This window comes from Phalangium opilio, unplaced genomic scaffold, assembly GCF_054372755.1.
Source record: "Phalangium opilio isolate 3A_F unplaced genomic scaffold, DU_Popi_V2 ptg000046l_1, whole genome shotgun sequence".
NCBI lineage: Eukaryota > Metazoa > Arthropoda > Arachnida > Opiliones > Phalangiidae > Phalangium > Phalangium opilio.
This window is the reverse complement of record NW_028324169.1, coordinates 2,169,462-2,185,932: the sequence shown is the minus strand read 5'-3', so window position 1 is coordinate 2,185,932 and position 16,471 is coordinate 2,169,462. Positions and strand designations below refer to the sequence as shown.

At 42.4% G+C, this 16,471-nt stretch overlaps 21 non-coding genes across 21 annotated transcripts; all 21 read left to right on the top strand.

Moving 5' to 3' along the window:
- Positions 1-490: 490 nt before the first annotated feature.
- Positions 491-563, top strand: TRNAV-AAC (transfer RNA valine (anticodon AAC)). The gene has a single exon. It is a non-coding gene; the product is annotated as a tRNA-Val (tRNA).
- A 206-nt stretch (positions 564-769) lies between these two features.
- Positions 770-842, top strand: TRNAI-AAU (transfer RNA isoleucine (anticodon AAU)). Its single transcript has one exon. It is a non-coding gene; the product is annotated as a tRNA-Ile (tRNA).
- A 617-nt stretch (positions 843-1,459) lies between these two features.
- Positions 1,460-1,532, top strand: TRNAV-AAC (transfer RNA valine (anticodon AAC)). The gene has a single exon. It is a non-coding gene; the product is annotated as a tRNA-Val (tRNA).
- Positions 1,533-1,597: 65 nt separating this feature from the next.
- TRNAV-AAC (transfer RNA valine (anticodon AAC)) lies at positions 1,598-1,670 on the top strand. The gene has a single exon. It is a non-coding gene; the product is annotated as a tRNA-Val (tRNA).
- Positions 1,671-2,286: 616 nt separating this feature from the next.
- On the top strand, positions 2,287-2,359 carry TRNAV-AAC (transfer RNA valine (anticodon AAC)). Its single transcript has one exon. It is a non-coding gene; the product is annotated as a tRNA-Val (tRNA).
- A 1,030-nt stretch (positions 2,360-3,389) lies between these two features.
- TRNAV-UAC (transfer RNA valine (anticodon UAC)) lies at positions 3,390-3,462 on the top strand. The gene has a single exon. It is a non-coding gene; the product is annotated as a tRNA-Val (tRNA).
- Positions 3,463-3,803: 341 nt separating this feature from the next.
- TRNAV-AAC (transfer RNA valine (anticodon AAC)) lies at positions 3,804-3,876 on the top strand. The gene has a single exon. It is a non-coding gene; the product is annotated as a tRNA-Val (tRNA).
- A 478-nt stretch (positions 3,877-4,354) lies between these two features.
- Positions 4,355-4,427, top strand: TRNAI-AAU (transfer RNA isoleucine (anticodon AAU)). The gene has a single exon. It is a non-coding gene; the product is annotated as a tRNA-Ile (tRNA).
- Positions 4,428-4,767: 340 nt separating this feature from the next.
- On the top strand, positions 4,768-4,840 carry TRNAI-AAU (transfer RNA isoleucine (anticodon AAU)). The gene has a single exon. It is a non-coding gene; the product is annotated as a tRNA-Ile (tRNA).
- A 1,030-nt stretch (positions 4,841-5,870) lies between these two features.
- TRNAI-AAU (transfer RNA isoleucine (anticodon AAU)) lies at positions 5,871-5,943 on the top strand. Its single transcript has one exon. It is a non-coding gene; the product is annotated as a tRNA-Ile (tRNA).
- A 1,444-nt stretch (positions 5,944-7,387) lies between these two features.
- TRNAV-AAC (transfer RNA valine (anticodon AAC)) lies at positions 7,388-7,460 on the top strand. The gene has a single exon. It is a non-coding gene; the product is annotated as a tRNA-Val (tRNA).
- Positions 7,461-8,362: 902 nt separating this feature from the next.
- TRNAV-UAC (transfer RNA valine (anticodon UAC)) lies at positions 8,363-8,435 on the top strand. Its single transcript has one exon. It is a non-coding gene; the product is annotated as a tRNA-Val (tRNA).
- Positions 8,436-9,614: 1,179 nt separating this feature from the next.
- TRNAV-AAC (transfer RNA valine (anticodon AAC)) lies at positions 9,615-9,687 on the top strand. The gene has a single exon. It is a non-coding gene; the product is annotated as a tRNA-Val (tRNA).
- A 902-nt stretch (positions 9,688-10,589) lies between these two features.
- On the top strand, positions 10,590-10,662 carry TRNAV-UAC (transfer RNA valine (anticodon UAC)). Its single transcript has one exon. It is a non-coding gene; the product is annotated as a tRNA-Val (tRNA).
- A 203-nt stretch (positions 10,663-10,865) lies between these two features.
- Positions 10,866-10,938, top strand: TRNAV-AAC (transfer RNA valine (anticodon AAC)). The gene has a single exon. It is a non-coding gene; the product is annotated as a tRNA-Val (tRNA).
- A 1,036-nt stretch (positions 10,939-11,974) lies between these two features.
- On the top strand, positions 11,975-12,047 carry TRNAV-AAC (transfer RNA valine (anticodon AAC)). The gene has a single exon. It is a non-coding gene; the product is annotated as a tRNA-Val (tRNA).
- A 1,179-nt stretch (positions 12,048-13,226) lies between these two features.
- On the top strand, positions 13,227-13,299 carry TRNAV-AAC (transfer RNA valine (anticodon AAC)). Its single transcript has one exon. It is a non-coding gene; the product is annotated as a tRNA-Val (tRNA).
- Positions 13,300-14,201: 902 nt separating this feature from the next.
- TRNAV-UAC (transfer RNA valine (anticodon UAC)) lies at positions 14,202-14,274 on the top strand. Its single transcript has one exon. It is a non-coding gene; the product is annotated as a tRNA-Val (tRNA).
- A 203-nt stretch (positions 14,275-14,477) lies between these two features.
- On the top strand, positions 14,478-14,550 carry TRNAV-AAC (transfer RNA valine (anticodon AAC)). The gene has a single exon. It is a non-coding gene; the product is annotated as a tRNA-Val (tRNA).
- Positions 14,551-15,586: 1,036 nt separating this feature from the next.
- On the top strand, positions 15,587-15,659 carry TRNAV-AAC (transfer RNA valine (anticodon AAC)). Its single transcript has one exon. It is a non-coding gene; the product is annotated as a tRNA-Val (tRNA).
- Positions 15,660-16,276: 617 nt separating this feature from the next.
- On the top strand, positions 16,277-16,349 carry TRNAV-AAC (transfer RNA valine (anticodon AAC)). The gene has a single exon. It is a non-coding gene; the product is annotated as a tRNA-Val (tRNA).
- Positions 16,350-16,471: the final 122 nt, after the last annotated feature.

Here is a 16,471-nt window from a genome sequence, read left to right as displayed (position 1 = left end):
TGGAAGGGACATGTTTTGACCATCGTGATTAGACATAATAATAGGGTAGATCTCTTCGAAAACTCACAATAACCAAGTATCTATGGTGTAGTGGTTATCACGTCTGCTTTACACGCGGAAGGTCCCAGGTTTGAGCGCTGGTAGGGACATGTTTTGACCATCGTGATTAGACATAATATTAAGGTAGATCTCTTCTAAAACTCCCAATAGCCAAGTATCTATGGTGTAGTGGTTATCACGTTCGCTTTACACGCGGAAGGTCTCAGGTTCGAGCCCTGATAGATAAGTGTTTTGACCATCGTGATTAGACATAGTTATAAGCTAGATCTCTTCGAAAACTTTATTTTAACACGTGTGTACAGTGTAGTGGTTAACACGTCCGCCTAACACGCGGAAGGTCCCAGGTTCGAGCCCTGGTAGATACATGTTTAGACCATCGTGATTAGACATAATAATAAGGTAGATCTCTTCGAAAACTCACAATAACCAAGTATCTATGGTGTAGTTGTTATCACGTCCGCCTAACACGCGGAAGGTCCCAGGTTCGAGCCCTGGTAGATACATATTTCGACCATCGTGATTAGACATAATAATAATAAGGTATTTCTCTTCGAAAACTCACAATAACCAAGTATCTATGGTGTAGTGGTTATCACGTCCGCTTTACTCGCGGAAGGTCCCAGGTTCGACCCCTGATAGATACATGTTTGGTTCATCGTGATTAGACATAGTAATAAGCTGGATCTCTTCGAAAACCTTATATTAACACGTATCTATGGTGTAGTGGTTATCACGTCTGCCTAATACGCGGAAGGTCCCAGGTTCGAGCCCTGGTAGGGATATGTTTTGACCATCGTGATTAGACATAATAATAAGGTAGATCTCTTCGAAAACTCAAAATAACCAAGTATATATGATGTAGTGGTTATCACGTCCGCCTAACACGCGGAAGGTGTCAGGTTCGAGCCCTGATAGATACATGTTTTGACCAACGTGATTAGACATAGTAATAAGCTGGATATCTTCGAAAACCTTATATTAACACATATCTATGGTGTAGTGGTTATCACGTCCGCCTAACACGCGGAAGGTCCCAGGTTCGAGCGCTGGTAGGGATATGTTTTGACCATCGTGATTAGACATAATAATAAGGTAGATCTCTTCGAAAACTCCCAATAGCCAAGTATTTATGGTGTAGTGGTTATCACGTCCGCCTAACACGCGAAAGGTGTCAGGTTCGAGCCCTGATAGATACATGTTTGGACCATCGTGATTAGACATAGTAATAAGCTGGATCTCTTCGAAAACCTTATATTAACACGTATCTATGGTGTAGTGGTTATCACGTCTGCCTAACACGCGGAAGGTCCCAGGTTTGAGCGCTGGAAGGGACATGTTTTGACCATCGTGATTAGACATAATAATAAGGTAGATCTCTTCGAAAACTCACAGTAGCCAAGTATCTATGGTGTAGTGGTTATCACGTCCGCCTAACACGCGGAAGGTGTCAGGTTCGAGCCCTGATAGATACATGTTTTGACCATCGTGATTAGACATAGTATTAAGCTAAATCTCTTCGAAAACTTTATATTAACTCGTATCTATGGTGTGGTGGTTATCACGTCCGCCTAACACGCGGAAGGTCCCAGGTTCGAGCCCTGGTAGATACATGTTTTGACCATCGTGATTAGACATAATAATAAGGTAGATCTCTTCGAAAACTCATAATAACCAAGTATATATGATGTAGTGGTTATCACGTCCGCTTAACACGCGGAAGGTGTCAGGTTCGAGCCCTGATAGATACATGTTTTGACCAACGTGATTAGACATAGTTATAAGCTAGATCTCTTCGAAAACTTTATATTATCACGTATCTATGGTGTAGTGGCTACCACGTCCGCCTAACACGCGGAAGGTCCCAGGTTCGAGCCCTGATAGATACATGTTTTGACCATCGTGATTAGACATAGTTATAAGCTGGATCTCTTCGAAAACCTTATATTAACACGTATCTATGGTGTAGTGGTTATCACGTCCGCCCAACACGCGGAAGGTGTCAGGTTCGAGCCCTGATAGATACATGTTATGACCATCATGATTAGACATAGTAATAAGCTAGATCTCTTCGAAAACTTAAATTAACACGTATCTATGGTGTAGTGGTTATCACGTCCGCCCAACACGCGGAAGGTGTCAGGTTCGAGCCCTGATAGATACATGTTTTGACCATCGTGATTAGACATAGTAATAAGCTGGATCTCTTCGAAAACTTTATATTAACACGTATCTATGGTGTGGTGGTTATCATGTCCGCCTAACACGCGGAAGGTCCCAGGTTCGAGCCCTGGTAGATACATGTTTTGACCATCGTGATTAGACATAATAATAAGGTAAATCTCTTCGAAAACTCATAATAACCAAGTATATATGATGTAGTGGTTATCACGTCCGCCTAACACGCGGAAGGTGTCAGGTTCGAGCCCTGATAAATACATGTTTTGACCAACCTGATTAGACATAGTTATAAGCTAGATCTTTTCGAAAACTTTATATTAACACGTATCTATGGTGTAGTGGCTACCACGTCCGCCTAACACGCGGAAGGTCCCAGGTTCGAGCCCTGGTAGATACATGTTTTGACCATCGTGATTAGACATAATAATAAGGTAGATCTCTTCGAAAACTCATAATAACCAAGTATATATGATGTAGTGGTTATCACGTCCGCCTAACATGCGGAAGGTGTCAGGTTCGAGCCCTGATAGATACATGTTTTGACCAACGTGATTAGACATAGTTATAAGCTAGATCTCTTCGAAAACTTTATATTAACACGTATCTATGGTGTAGTGGCTACCACGTCCGCCTAACACGCGGAAGGTCCCAGGTTCGAGCCCTGGTAGGGACATGTTTGGACCATCGTGATTAGACATAATAATAGGGTAGATCTCTTCGAAAACTCACAATAACCAAGTATCTATGGTGTAGTGGTTATCACGTCCGCCCAACACGCGGAAAGTGTCAGGTTCGAGCCCTGGTAGGGACATGTTTGGACCATCGTGATTAGACATAGTAATAAGCTGGATCTCTTCGAAAACCTTATATTAACACGTTTCTATGGTGTAGTGGTTATTACGTCTGCCTAACACGCGGAAGGTCCCAGGTTTGAGCGCTGGTAGGGACATGTTTTAACCATCGTGATTTGACATAATAATAAGGTAGATATCTTCGAAAACTCACAATAGCCAAGTATCTATGGTGTAGTGGTTATCACGTCCGCCCAACACGCGGAAGGTGTCAGGTTCGAGCCCTGATAGATACATGTTTGGACCATCGTGATTAGACATAGTAATAAGCTAGATCTCTTCGAAAACTTAAATTAACACGTATCTATGGTGTAGTGGTTATCACGTCCGCCTTACACGCGGAAGGTCCCAGGTTCGAGCCCTGATAGATACATGTTTTGACCATCGTGATTAGACATGGTTATAAGCTGGATCTCTTAGAAAACTTTGTATTAACACGTATCTATGGTGTAGTGGTTACCATGTCTGCCTAACACGCGGAAGGTCCCAGGTTTGAGCGCTGGTAGGGACAAGTTTTGACCATCGTGATTAGACATAATAATAAGGTAGATCTCTTCGAAAACTTACAATAGCCAATTATCTATGGTGTAGTGGTTATCACATCCGCCTAACACGCGGAAGGTGTCAGGTTCGAGCCCTGACAGAAACATGTTTTGACCATCGTGATTAGACATAGTAATAAGCTGGATCTCTTCGAAAACTTTATATTAACACGTATCTATGGTGTGGTGGTTATCACGTCCGCCTAACACGCGGAAGGTCCCAGGTTCGAGCCCTGGTAGATACATGTTTTGACCATCGTGATTAGACATAATAATAAGGTAGATCTCTTCGAAAACTCATAATAACCAAGTATATATGATGTAGTGGTTATCACGTCCGCCTAACATGCGGAAGGTGTCAGGTTCGAGCCCTGATAGATACATGTTTTGACCAACGTGATTAGACATAGTTATAAGCTAGATCTCTTCGAAAACTTTATATTAACACGTATCTATGGTGTAGTGGCTACCACGTCCGCCTAACACGCGGAAGGTCCCAGGTTCGAGCCCTGGTAGGGACATGTTTGGACCATCGTGATTAGACATAATAATAGGGTAGATCTCTTCGAAAACTCACAATAACCAAGTATCTATGGTGTAGTGGTTATCACGTCCGCCCAACACGCGGAAAGTGTCAGGTTCGAGCCCTGATAGATACATGTTATGACCATCGTGATTAGACATAGTAATAAGCTAGATCTCTTCGAAAACTTAAATTAACACGTATCTATGGTGCAGTGGTTAGCACGTCCGCCTAATACGCGGAAGGTCCCAGGTTCGAGCCCTGATGGATACATGTTTTGACCATCGTGATTATACATAGTTATAAGCTGGATCTCTTAGAAAACTTTATATTAACACGTATCTATGGTGTAGTGGTTGTCACGTCTGCCTAACACGCTGAAGGTCCCAGGTTTGAGCGCTGGTAGGGATATGTTTTGACCATCGTTATTAGACATAATAATAAGGTAGATCTCTTCGAAAACTCCCAATAGCCAAGTATATATGGTGTAGTGGTTATCACGTCCGCCTAACACGCGGAAGGTCCCAGGTTCGAGCCCTGATAGATACATGTTTGGACCATCGTGATTAGACATAGTAATAAGCTAGATCTCTTCGAAAACTTAAATTAACACGTATCTATGGTGCAGTGGTTAGCACGTCCGCCTAATACGCGGAAGGTCCCAGGTTCGAGCCCTGATAGATACATGTTTTGACCATCGTGATTATACATAGTTATAAGCTGGATCTCTTAGAAAACTTTATATTAACACGTATCTATGGTGTAGCGGTTATCACGTCTGCCTAACACGCTGAAGGTCCCAGGTTTGAGCGCTGGTAGGGATATGTTTTGACCATCGTGATTAGACATAATAATAAGGTAGATCTCTTCGAAAACTCCCAATAGCCAAGTATATATGGTGTAGTGGTTATCACGTCCGCTTAACACGCGGAAGGTCCCAGGTTCGAGCCCTGATAGATACATGTTTGGACCATCGTGATTAGACATAGTAATAAGCTGGATCTCTTCGAAAACCTTATATTAACACGTATCTATGGTGTAGTGGTTATCTTGTCTGCCTAACACGCGGAAGGTCCCAGGTTTGAGCGCTGGAAGGGACATGTTTTGACCATCGTGATTAGACATAATAATAAGGTAGATCTCTTCGAAAACTCACAATAGCCAAGTATCTATGGTGTAGTGGTTATCACGTCCGCCTAACACGCGGAAGGTGTCAGGTTCGAGCCCTGATAGATACTTGTTTTAACCATCGTGATTAGACATAATAATAAAGTAGATCTCTTCGAAAACTCACAATAGCCAAGTATCTATGGTGTAGTGGTTATCACGTCCGCCTAACACGCGGAAGGTCCCAGGTTCGAGCCCTGATAGATATATGTTTTGACCATCGTGATTAGACATGGTTATAAGCTGGATCTCTTAGAAAACTTTATATTAACACGTATCTATGGTGTAGTGGTTGTCACGTCTGCCTAACACGCTGAAGGTCCCAGGTTTGAGCGCTGGTAGGGATATGTTTTGACCATCGTTATTAGACATAATAATAAGGTAGATCTCTTCGAAAACTCCCAATAGCCAAGTATATATGGTGTAGTGGTTATCACGTCCGCCTAACACGCGGAAGGTCCCAGGTTCGAGCCCTGATAGATACATGTTTGGACCATCGTGATTAGACATAGTAATAAGCTAGATCTCTTCGAAAACTTAAATTAACACGTATCTATGGTGCAGTGGTTAGCACGTCCGCCTAATACGCGGAAGGTCCCAGGTTCGAGCCCTGATAGATACATGTTTTGACCATCGTGATTATACATAGTTATAAGCTGGATCTCTTAGAAAACTTTATATTAACACGTATCTATGGTGTAGCGGTTATCACGTCTGCCTAACACGCTGAAGGTCCCAGGTTTGAGCGCTGGTAGGGATATGTTTTGACCATCGTGATTAGACATAATAATAAGGTAGATCTCTTCGAAAACTCCCAATAGCCAAGTATATATGGTGTAGTGGTTATCACGTCCGCTTAACACGCGGAAGGTCCCAGGTTCGAGCCCTGATAGATACATGTTTGGACCATCGTGATTAGACATAGTAATAAGCTGGATCTCTTCGAAAACCTTATATTAACACGTATCTATGGTGTAGTGGTTATCTTGTCTGCCTAACACGCGGAAGGTCCCAGGTTTGAGCGCTGGAAGGGACATGTTTTGACCATCGTGATTAGACATAATAATAAGGTAGATCTCTTCGAAAACTCACAATAGCCAAGTATCTATGGTGTAGTGGTTATCACGTCCGCCTAACACGCGGAAGGTGTCAGGTTCGAGCCCTGATAGATACTTGTTTTAACCATCGTGATTAGACATAATAATAAAGTAGATCTCTTCGAAAACTCACAATAGCCAAGTATCTATGGTGTAGTGGTTATCACGTCCGCCTAACACGCGGAAGGTCCCAGGTTCGAGCCCTGATAGATATATGTTTTGACCATCGTGATTAGACATGGTTATAAGCTGGATCTCTTAGAAAACTTTATATTAACACGTATCTATGGTGTAGGGTTACCACGTCTGCCTAACACGCGGAAGGTCCCAGGTTTGAGCGCTGGTAGGGACATGTTTTGACCATCGTGATTAGACATAATAATAAGGTAGATCTCTTCGAAAACTCCCAATAGCCAAGTATATATGGTGTAGTGGTTATCACGTCCGCTTAACACGCGAAAGGTGTCAGGTTCGAGCCCTGATAGATACATGTTTGGACCATCGTGATTAGACATAGAAATAAGCTAGATCTCTTCGAAAACCTTATATTAACACGTATCTATGGTGTGGTGGTTATCACGTCCGACTAACACGCGGAAGGTCCCAGGTTCGAGCCCTGGTAGATACATGTTTTGACCATCGTGATTAGACATAATAATAAGGTAGATCTCTTCGAAAACTCATAATAACCAAGTATATATGATGTAGTGGTTATCACGTCCGCCTAACACGCGGAAGGTGTCAGGTTCGAGCCCTGATAGATACATGTTTTGACCAACGTGATTAGACATAGTTATAAGCTAGATCTCTTCGAAAACTTTATATTAACACGTATCTATGGTGTAGTGGCTACCACGTCCGCCTAACACGCGGAAGGTCCCAGGTTCGAGCCCTGGTAGGGACATGTTTGGACCATCGTGATTAGACATAATAATAGGGTAGATCTCTTCGAAAACTCACAATAACCAAGTATCTATGGTGTAGTGGTTATCACGTCCGCCTAACACGCGGAAGGTCCCAGGTTCGAGCCCTGGTAGATACATATTTCGACCATCGTTTTTAGACATAATAATAATAAGGTATTTCTCTTCGAAAACTCACAATAACCAAGTATCTATGGTGTAGTGGTTATCACGTCCGCTTTACACGCGGAAGGTCCCAGGTTTGAGCGCTGGTAGGAACATGTTTTGACCATCGTGATTAGACATAATAATAAGGTAGATCTCTTCGAAAACTCATAATAACCAAGAATATAAGATGTAGTGGTTATCACGTCCGCTTAACACACGGAAGGTGTCAGGTTCGAGCCCTGATAGATACATGTTTTGACCAACGTGATTAGACATAGTTATAAGCTAGATCTCTTCGAAAACTTTATATTAACACGTATCTATGGTGTAGTGGCTACCACGTCCGCCTAACACGCGGAAGGTCCCAGGTTCGAGCCCTGGTAGATACATATTTCGACCATCGTGATTAGACATAATAATAATAAGGTATTTCTCTTCGAAAACTCACAATAACCAAGTATCTATGGTGTAGTGGTTTTCACATCCGCTTTACACGCGGAAGGTCCCAGGTTCGAGCCCTGATAGATACATGTTTGGACCATCGTGATTAGACATAATAATAAGGTAGATCTCTTCGAAAACTCATAATAACCAAGTATATATGATGTAGTGGTTATCACGTCCGCCTAACACGCGGAAGGTGTCAGGTTCGAGCCCTGATAGATACATGTTTTGACCAACGTGATTAGACATAGTTATAAGCTAGATCTCTTCGAAAACTTTATATTAACACGTATCTATGGTGTAGTGGCTACCACGTCCGCCTAACACGCGGAAGGTCCCAGGTTCGAGCCCTGGTAGATACATATTTCGACCATCGTGATTAGACATAATAATAATAAGGTATTTCTCTTCGAAAACTCACAATAACCAAGTATCTATGGTGTAGTGGTTATCACATCCGCTTTACACGCGGAAGGTCCCAGGTTCGAGCCCTGATAGATACATGTTTGGACCATCGTGATTAGACATAATAATAAGTTAGATCTCTTCGAAAACTCATAATAACCAAGTATATATGATGTAGTGGTTATCACGTCCGCCTAACACGCGGAAGGTGTCAGGTTCGAGCCCTGATAGATACATGTTTTGACCAACGTGATTAGACATAGTTATAAGCTAGATCTCTTCGAAAACCTACAATAATCAAGTATCTATGGTGTAGTGATTATCACGTCCGCCTAACACGCGGAAGGTCGCAGGTTCGAGCCCTGGTAGATACATGTTTTTTGACCATCGTGATTAGACATAGTAATAATAAGGTATTTCTCTTCGAAAACTCACAATAACCAAGTATCTATGGAGTAGTGGTTATCACGTCCGCTTTACACGCGGATGGTCCCAGGTTCCAGCCCTGATAGATACATGTTTGGACCATCGTAATTAGACATAGTAATAAGCTGGATCTCTTCGAAAACCTTATATTAACACGTATCTATGGTGTAGTGGTTATCACGTCTGCCTAACACGCGGAAGGTCCCAGGTTTGAGCGCTGGTAGGGATATGTTTTGACCATCGTGATTAGACATAATAATAAGGTAGATCTCTTCGAAAACTCATAATAACCAAGTATATATGATGTAGTGGTTATCACGTCCGCCTAACACGCGGAAGGTGTCAGGTTCGAGCCCTGATAGATACATGTTTTGACCAACGTGATTAGACATAGTTATACGCTAGATCTCTTCGAAAACTTTATATTAACACGTATCTATGGTGTAGTGGCTACCACGTCCGCCTAACACGCGGAAGGTCCCAGGTTCGAGCCCTGGTAGGGACATGTTTGGACCATCGTGATTAGACATAATAATAGGGTAGATCTCTTCGAAAACTCATAATAACCAAGTATATATGATGTAGTGGTTATCACGTCCGCCTAACACGCGGAAGGTGTCAGGTTCGAGCCCTGATAGATACATGTTTTGACCAACGTGATTAGACATAGTTATAAGCTAGATCTCTTCGAAAACCTACAATAATCAAGTATCTATGGTGTAGTGATTATCACGTCCGCCTAACACGCGGAAGGTCGCAGGTTCGAGCCCTGGTAGATACATGTTTTTTGACCATCGTGATTAGACATAGTAATAATAAGGTATTTCTCTTCGAAAACTCACAATAACCAAGTATCTATGGTGTAGTGGTTATCACGTCCGCCTAACACGCGGAAGGTCCCAGGTTCGAGCCCTGGTAGATACATATTTCGACCATCGTTTTTAGACATAATAATAATAAGGTATTTCTCTTCGTAAACTCACAATAACCAAGTATCTATGGTGTAGTGGTTATCACGTCCGCTTTACACGCGGAAGGTCCCAGGTTTGAGCGCTGGTAGGAACATGTTTTGACCATCGTGATTAGACATAATAATAAGGTAGATCTCTTCGAAAACTCATAATAACCAAGAATATAAGATGTAGTGGTTATCACGTCCGCTTAACACACGGAAGGTGTCAGGTTCGAGCCCTGATAGATACATGTTTTGACCAACGTGATTAGACATAGTTATAAGCTAGATCTCTTCGAAAACTTTATATTAACACGTATCTATGGTGTAGTGGCTACCACGTCCGCCTAACACGCGGAAGGTCCCAGGTTCGAGCCCTGGTAGATACATATTTCGACCATCGTGATTAGACATAATAATAATAAGGTATTTCTCTTCGAAAACTCACAATAACCAAGTATCTATGGTGTAGTGGTTTTCACATCCGCTTTACACGCGGAAGGTCCCAGGTTCGAGCCCTGATAGATACATGTTTGGACCATCGTGATTAGACATAATAATAAGGTAGATCTCTTCGAAAACTCATAATAACCAAGTATATATGATGTAGTGGTTATCACGTCCGCCTAACACGCGGAAGGTGTCAGGTTCGAGCCCTGATAGATACATGTTTTGACCAACGTGATTAGACATAGTTATAAGCTAGATCTCTTCGAAAACTTTATATTAACACGTATCTATGGTGTAGTGGCTACCACGTCCGCCTAACACGCGGAAGGTCCCAGGTTCGAGCCCTGGTAGATACATATTTCGACCATCGTGATTAGACATAATAATAATAAGGTATTTCTCTTCGAAAACTCACAATAACCAAGTATCTATGGTGTAGTGGTTATCACATCCGCTTTACACGCGGAAGGTCCCAGGTTCGAGCCCTGATAGATACATGTTTGGACCATCGTGATTAGACATAATAATAAGGTAGATCTCTTCGAAAACTCATAATAACCAAGTATATATGATGTAGTGGTTATCACGTCCGCCTAACACGCGGAAGGTGTCAGGTTCGAGCCCTGATAGATACATGTTTTGACCAACGTGATTAGACATAGTTATAAGCTAGATCTCTTCGAAAACCTACAATAATCAAGTATCTATGGTGTAGTGATTATCACGTCCGCCTAACACGCGGAAGGTCCCAGGTTCGAGCCCTGGTAGATACATGTTTTTTGACCATCGTGATTAGACATAGTAATAATAAGGTATTTCTCTTCGAAAACTCACAATAACCAAGTATCTATGGTGTAGTGGTTATCACGTCCGCTTTACACGCGGAAGGTCCCAGGTTCCAGCCCTGATAGATACATGTTTGGACCATCGTAATTAGACATAGTAATAAGCTGGATCTCTTCGAAAACCTTATATTAACACGTATCTATGGTGTAGTGGTTATCACGTCTGCCTAACACGCGGAAGGTCCCAGGTTTGAGCGCTGGTAGGGATATGTTTTGACCATCGTGATTAGACATAATAATAAGGTAGATCTCTTCGAAAACTCACAATAGCCAAGTACCAATGCTGTAGAGGTTATCACGTCCGCATAACACGCGGAAGGTCCCAGGTTCGAGCCCTGGTAGGGATATGTTTGGACCATCGTGATTAGACATATTTATAAGCTAGATCTCTTCGAAAACTTTATATTAACACGTATCTATGGTGTAGTGGCTACCACGTCCGCCTAACTCGCGGAAGGTCCCAGGTTCGAGCCCTGGTAGGGACATGTTTTGACCATCGTGAATAGACATAATAATAAGGTAGATCTCTTCGAAAACTCACAATAATCAAGTATCTATGGTGTGGTGGTTATCACGTCCGCCTAACACGCGGAAGGTCCCAGTCTCGAGCCCTGGTAGATACATGTTTTGACCATCGTGATTAGACATAATAATAAGGTAGATATCTTCGAAAACTCACAATAACCAAGTATCTATGGTGTAGTGGTTATCACGTCCGCCTAACACTTGGAAGGTGTCAGGTTCGAGCTCTGATAGATACATGTTTTGACCGTCGTGATTAGACATAGTAATAAGCTGAATCTCTTCGAAAACTTTATATTAACACGTATCTATGGTGTGGTGGTTATCACGTCTGCCTAACACGCGGAAGGTTCCAGGTTTGAGCGCTGGTAGGGACATGTTTTGACCATCGTGATTAGACATAATAATAAGGTAGATCTCTTCGAAAACTCAGAATAACCAAGTATCTATGGTGTGGTGGTTATCACGTCCGCCTAACACGCGGAAGGTCCCAGGTTCGAGCCCTGGTAGATACATGTTTGGACCATCGTGATTAGACATAGTAATAAGCTGGATCTCTTCGAAAACCTTATATTAACACGTATCTATGGTGTAGTGGTTATCACGTCTGCCTAACACGCGGAAGGTCCCAGGTTTGAGCGCTGGATGGGACATGTTTTGACCAACGTGATTAGACATAGTTATAAGCTAGATCTCTTCGAAAACCTACAATAATCAAGTATCTATGGTGTAGTGATTATCACGTCCGCCTAACACGCGGAAGGTCGCAGGTTCGAGCCCTGGTAGATACATGTTTTTTGACCATCGTGATTAGACATAGTAATAATAAGGTATTTCTCTTCGAAAACTCACAATAACCAAGTATCTATGGTGTAGTGGTTATCACGTCCGCTTTACACGCGGAAGGTCCCAGGTTCCAGCCCTGATAGATACATGTTTGGACCATCGTAATTAGACATAGTAATAAGCTGGATCTCTTCGAAAACCTTATATTAACACGTATCTATGGTGTAGTGGTTATCACGTCTGCCTAACACGCGGAAGGTCCCAGGTTTGAGCGCTGGTAGGGATATGTTTTGACCATCGTGATTAGACATAATAATAAGGTAGATCTCTTCGAAAACTCATAATAACCAAGTATATATGATGTAGTGGTTATCACGTCCGCCTAACACGCGGAAGGTGTCAGGTTCGAGCCCTGATAGATACATGTTTTGACCAACGTGATTAGACATAGTTATACGCTAGATCTCTTCGAAAACTTTATATTAACACGTATCTATGGTGTAGTGGCTACCACGTCCGCCTAACACGCGGAAGGTCCCAGGTTCGAGCCCTGGTAGGGACATGTTTGGACCATCGTGATTAGACATAATAATAGGGTAGATCTCTTCGAAAACTCATAATAACCAAGTATATATGATGTAGTGGTTATCACGTCCGCCTAACACGCGGAAGGTGTCAGGTTCGAGCCCTGATAGATACATGTTTTGACCAACGTGATTAGACATAGTTATAAGCTAGATCTCTTCGAAAACCTACAATAATCAAGTATCTATGGTGTAGTGATTATCACGTCCGCCTAACACGCGGAAGGTCGCAGGTTCGAGCCCTGGTAGATACATGTTTTTTGACCATCGTGATTAGACATAGTAATAATAAGGTATTTCTCTTCGAAAACTCACAATAACCAAGTATCTATGGTGTAGTGGTTATCACGTCCGCCTAACACGCGGAAGGTCCCAGGTTCGAGCCCTGGTAGATACATATTTCGACCATCGTTTTTAGACATAATAATAATAAGGTATTTCTCTTCGTAAACTCACAATAACCAAGTATCTATGGTGTAGTGGTTATCACGTCCGCTTTACACGCGGAAGGTCCCAGGTTTGAGCGCTGGTAGGAACATGTTTTGACCATCGTGATTAGACATAATAATAAGGTAGATCTCTTCGAAAACTCATAATAACCAAGAATATAAGATGTAGTGGTTATCACGTCCGCTTAACACACGGAAGGTGTCAGGTTCGAGCCCTGATAGATACATGTTTTGACCAACGTGATTAGACATAGTTATAAGCTAGATCTCTTCGAAAACTTTATATTAACACGTATCTATGGTGTAGTGGCTACCACGTCCGCCTAACACGCGGAAGGTCCCAGGTTCGAGCCCTGGTAGATACATATTTCGACCATCGTGATTAGACATAATAATAATAAGGTATTTCTCTTCGAAAACTCACAATAACCAAGTATCTATGGTGTAGTGGTTTTCACATCCGCTTTACACGCGGAAGGTCCCAGGTTCGAGCCCTGATAGATACATGTTTGGACCATCGTGATTAGACATAATAATAAGGTAGATCTCTTCGAAAACTCATAATAACCAAGTATATATGATGTAGTGGTTATCACGTCCGCCTAACACGCGGAAGGTGTCAGGTTCGAGCCCTGATAGATACATGTTTTGACCAACGTGATTAGACATAGTTATAAGCTAGATCTCTTCGAAAACTTTATATTAACACGTATCTATGGTGTAGTGGCTACCACGTCCGCCTAACACGCGGAAGGTCCCAGGTTCGAGCCCTGGTAGATACATATTTCGACCATCGTGATTAGACATAATAATAATAAGGTATTTCTCTTCGAAAACTCACAATAACCAAGTATCTATGGTGTAGTGGTTATCACATCCGCTTTACACGCGGAAGGTCCCAGGTTCGAGCCCTGATAGATACATGTTTGGACCATCGTGATTAGACATAATAATAAGGTAGATCTCTTCGAAAACTCATAATAACCAAGTATATATGATGTAGTGGTTATCACGTCCGCCTAACACGCGGAAGGTGTCAGGTTCGAGCCCTGATAGATACATGTTTTGACCAACGTGATTAGACATAGTTATAAGCTAGATCTCTTCGAAAACCTACAATAATCAAGTATCTATGGTGTAGTGATTATCACGTCCGCCTAACACGCGGAAGGTCCCAGGTTCGAGCCCTGGTAGATACATGTTTTTTGACCATCGTGATTAGACATAGTAATAATAAGGTATTTCTCTTCGAAAACTCACAATAACCAAGTATCTATGGTGTAGTGGTTATCACGTCCGCTTTACACGCGGAAGGTCCCAGGTTCCAGCCCTGATAGATACATGTTTGGACCATCGTAATTAGACATAGTAATAAGCTGGATCTCTTCGAAAACCTTATATTAACACGTATCTATGGTGTAGTGGTTATCACGTCTGCCTAACACGCGGAAGGTCCCAGGTTTGAGCGCTGGTAGGGATATGTTTTGACCATCGTGATTAGACATAATAATAAGGTAGATCTCTTCGAAAACTCACAATAGCCAAGTACCAATGCTGTAGAGGTTATCACGTCCGCATAACACGCGGAAGGTCCCAGGTTCGAGCCCTGGTAGGGATATGTTTGGACCATCGTGATTAGACATATTTATAAGCTAGATCTCTTCGAAAACTTTATATTAACACGTATCTATGGTGTAGTGGCTACCACGTCCGCCTAACTCGCGGAAGGTCCCAGGTTCGAGCCCTGGTAGGGACATGTTTTGACCATCGTGAATAGACATAATAATAAGGTAGATCTCTTCGAAAACTCACAATAATCAAGTATCTATGGTGTGGTGGTTATCACGTCCGCCTAACACGCGGAAGGTCCCAGTCTCGAGCCCTGGTAGATACATGTTTTGACCATCGTGATTAGACATAATAATAAGGTAGATATCTTCGAAAACTCACAATAACCAAGTATCTATGGTGTAGTGGTTATCACGTCCGCCTAACACTTGGAAGGTGTCAGGTTCGAGCTCTGATAGATACATGTTTTGACCGTCGTGATTAGACATAGTAATAAGCTGAATCTCTTCGAAAACTTTATATTAACACGTATCTATGGTGTGGTGGTTATCACGTCTGCCTAACACGCGGAAGGTTCCAGGTTTGAGCGCTGGTAGGGACATGTTTTGACCATCGTGATTAGACATAATAATAAGGTAGATCTCTTCGAAAACTCAGAATAACCAAGTATCTATGGTGTGGTGGTTATCACGTCCGCCTAACACGCGGAAGGTCCCAGGTTCGAGCCCTGGTAGATACATGTTTGGACCATCGTGATTAGACATAGTAATAAGCTGGATCTCTTCGAAAACCTTATATTAACACGTATCTATGGTGTAGTGGTTATCACGTCTGCCTAACACGCGGAAGGTCCCAGGTTTGAGCGCTGGATGGGACATGTTTTGACCATCGTGATTAGACATAATAATAGGGTAGATCTCTTCGAAAACTCACAATAACCAAGTATCTATGGTGTAGTGGTTATCACGTCTGCTTTACACGCGGAAGGTCCCAGGTTTGAGCGCTGGTAGGGATATGTTTTGACCATCGTGATTAGACATAATAATAAGGTAGATCTCTTCTAAAACTCCCAATAGCCAAGTATCTATGGTGTAGTGGTTATCACGTTCGCTTTACACGCGGAAGGTCTCAGGTTCGAGCCCTGATAGATAAGTGTTTTGACCATCGTGATTAGACATAGTTATAAGCTAGATCTCTTCGAAAACTTTATTTTAACACGTGTCTACAGTGTAGTGGTTAACACGTCCGCCTAACACGCGGAAGGTCCCAGGTTCGAGCCCTGGTAGATACATGTTTAGACCATCGTGATTAGACATAATTATAAGGTAGATCTCTTCGAAAACTCACAATAACCAAGTATCTATGGTGTAGTTGTTATCACGTCCGCCTAACACGCGGAAGGTCCCAGGTTCGAGCCCTGGTAGATACATATTTCGACCATCGTGACTAGACATAATAATAATAAGGTATTTCTCTTCGAAAACTCACAATAACCAAGTAGCTATGGTGTAGTGGTTATCACGTCCGCTTTACTCGCGGAAGGTCCCAGGT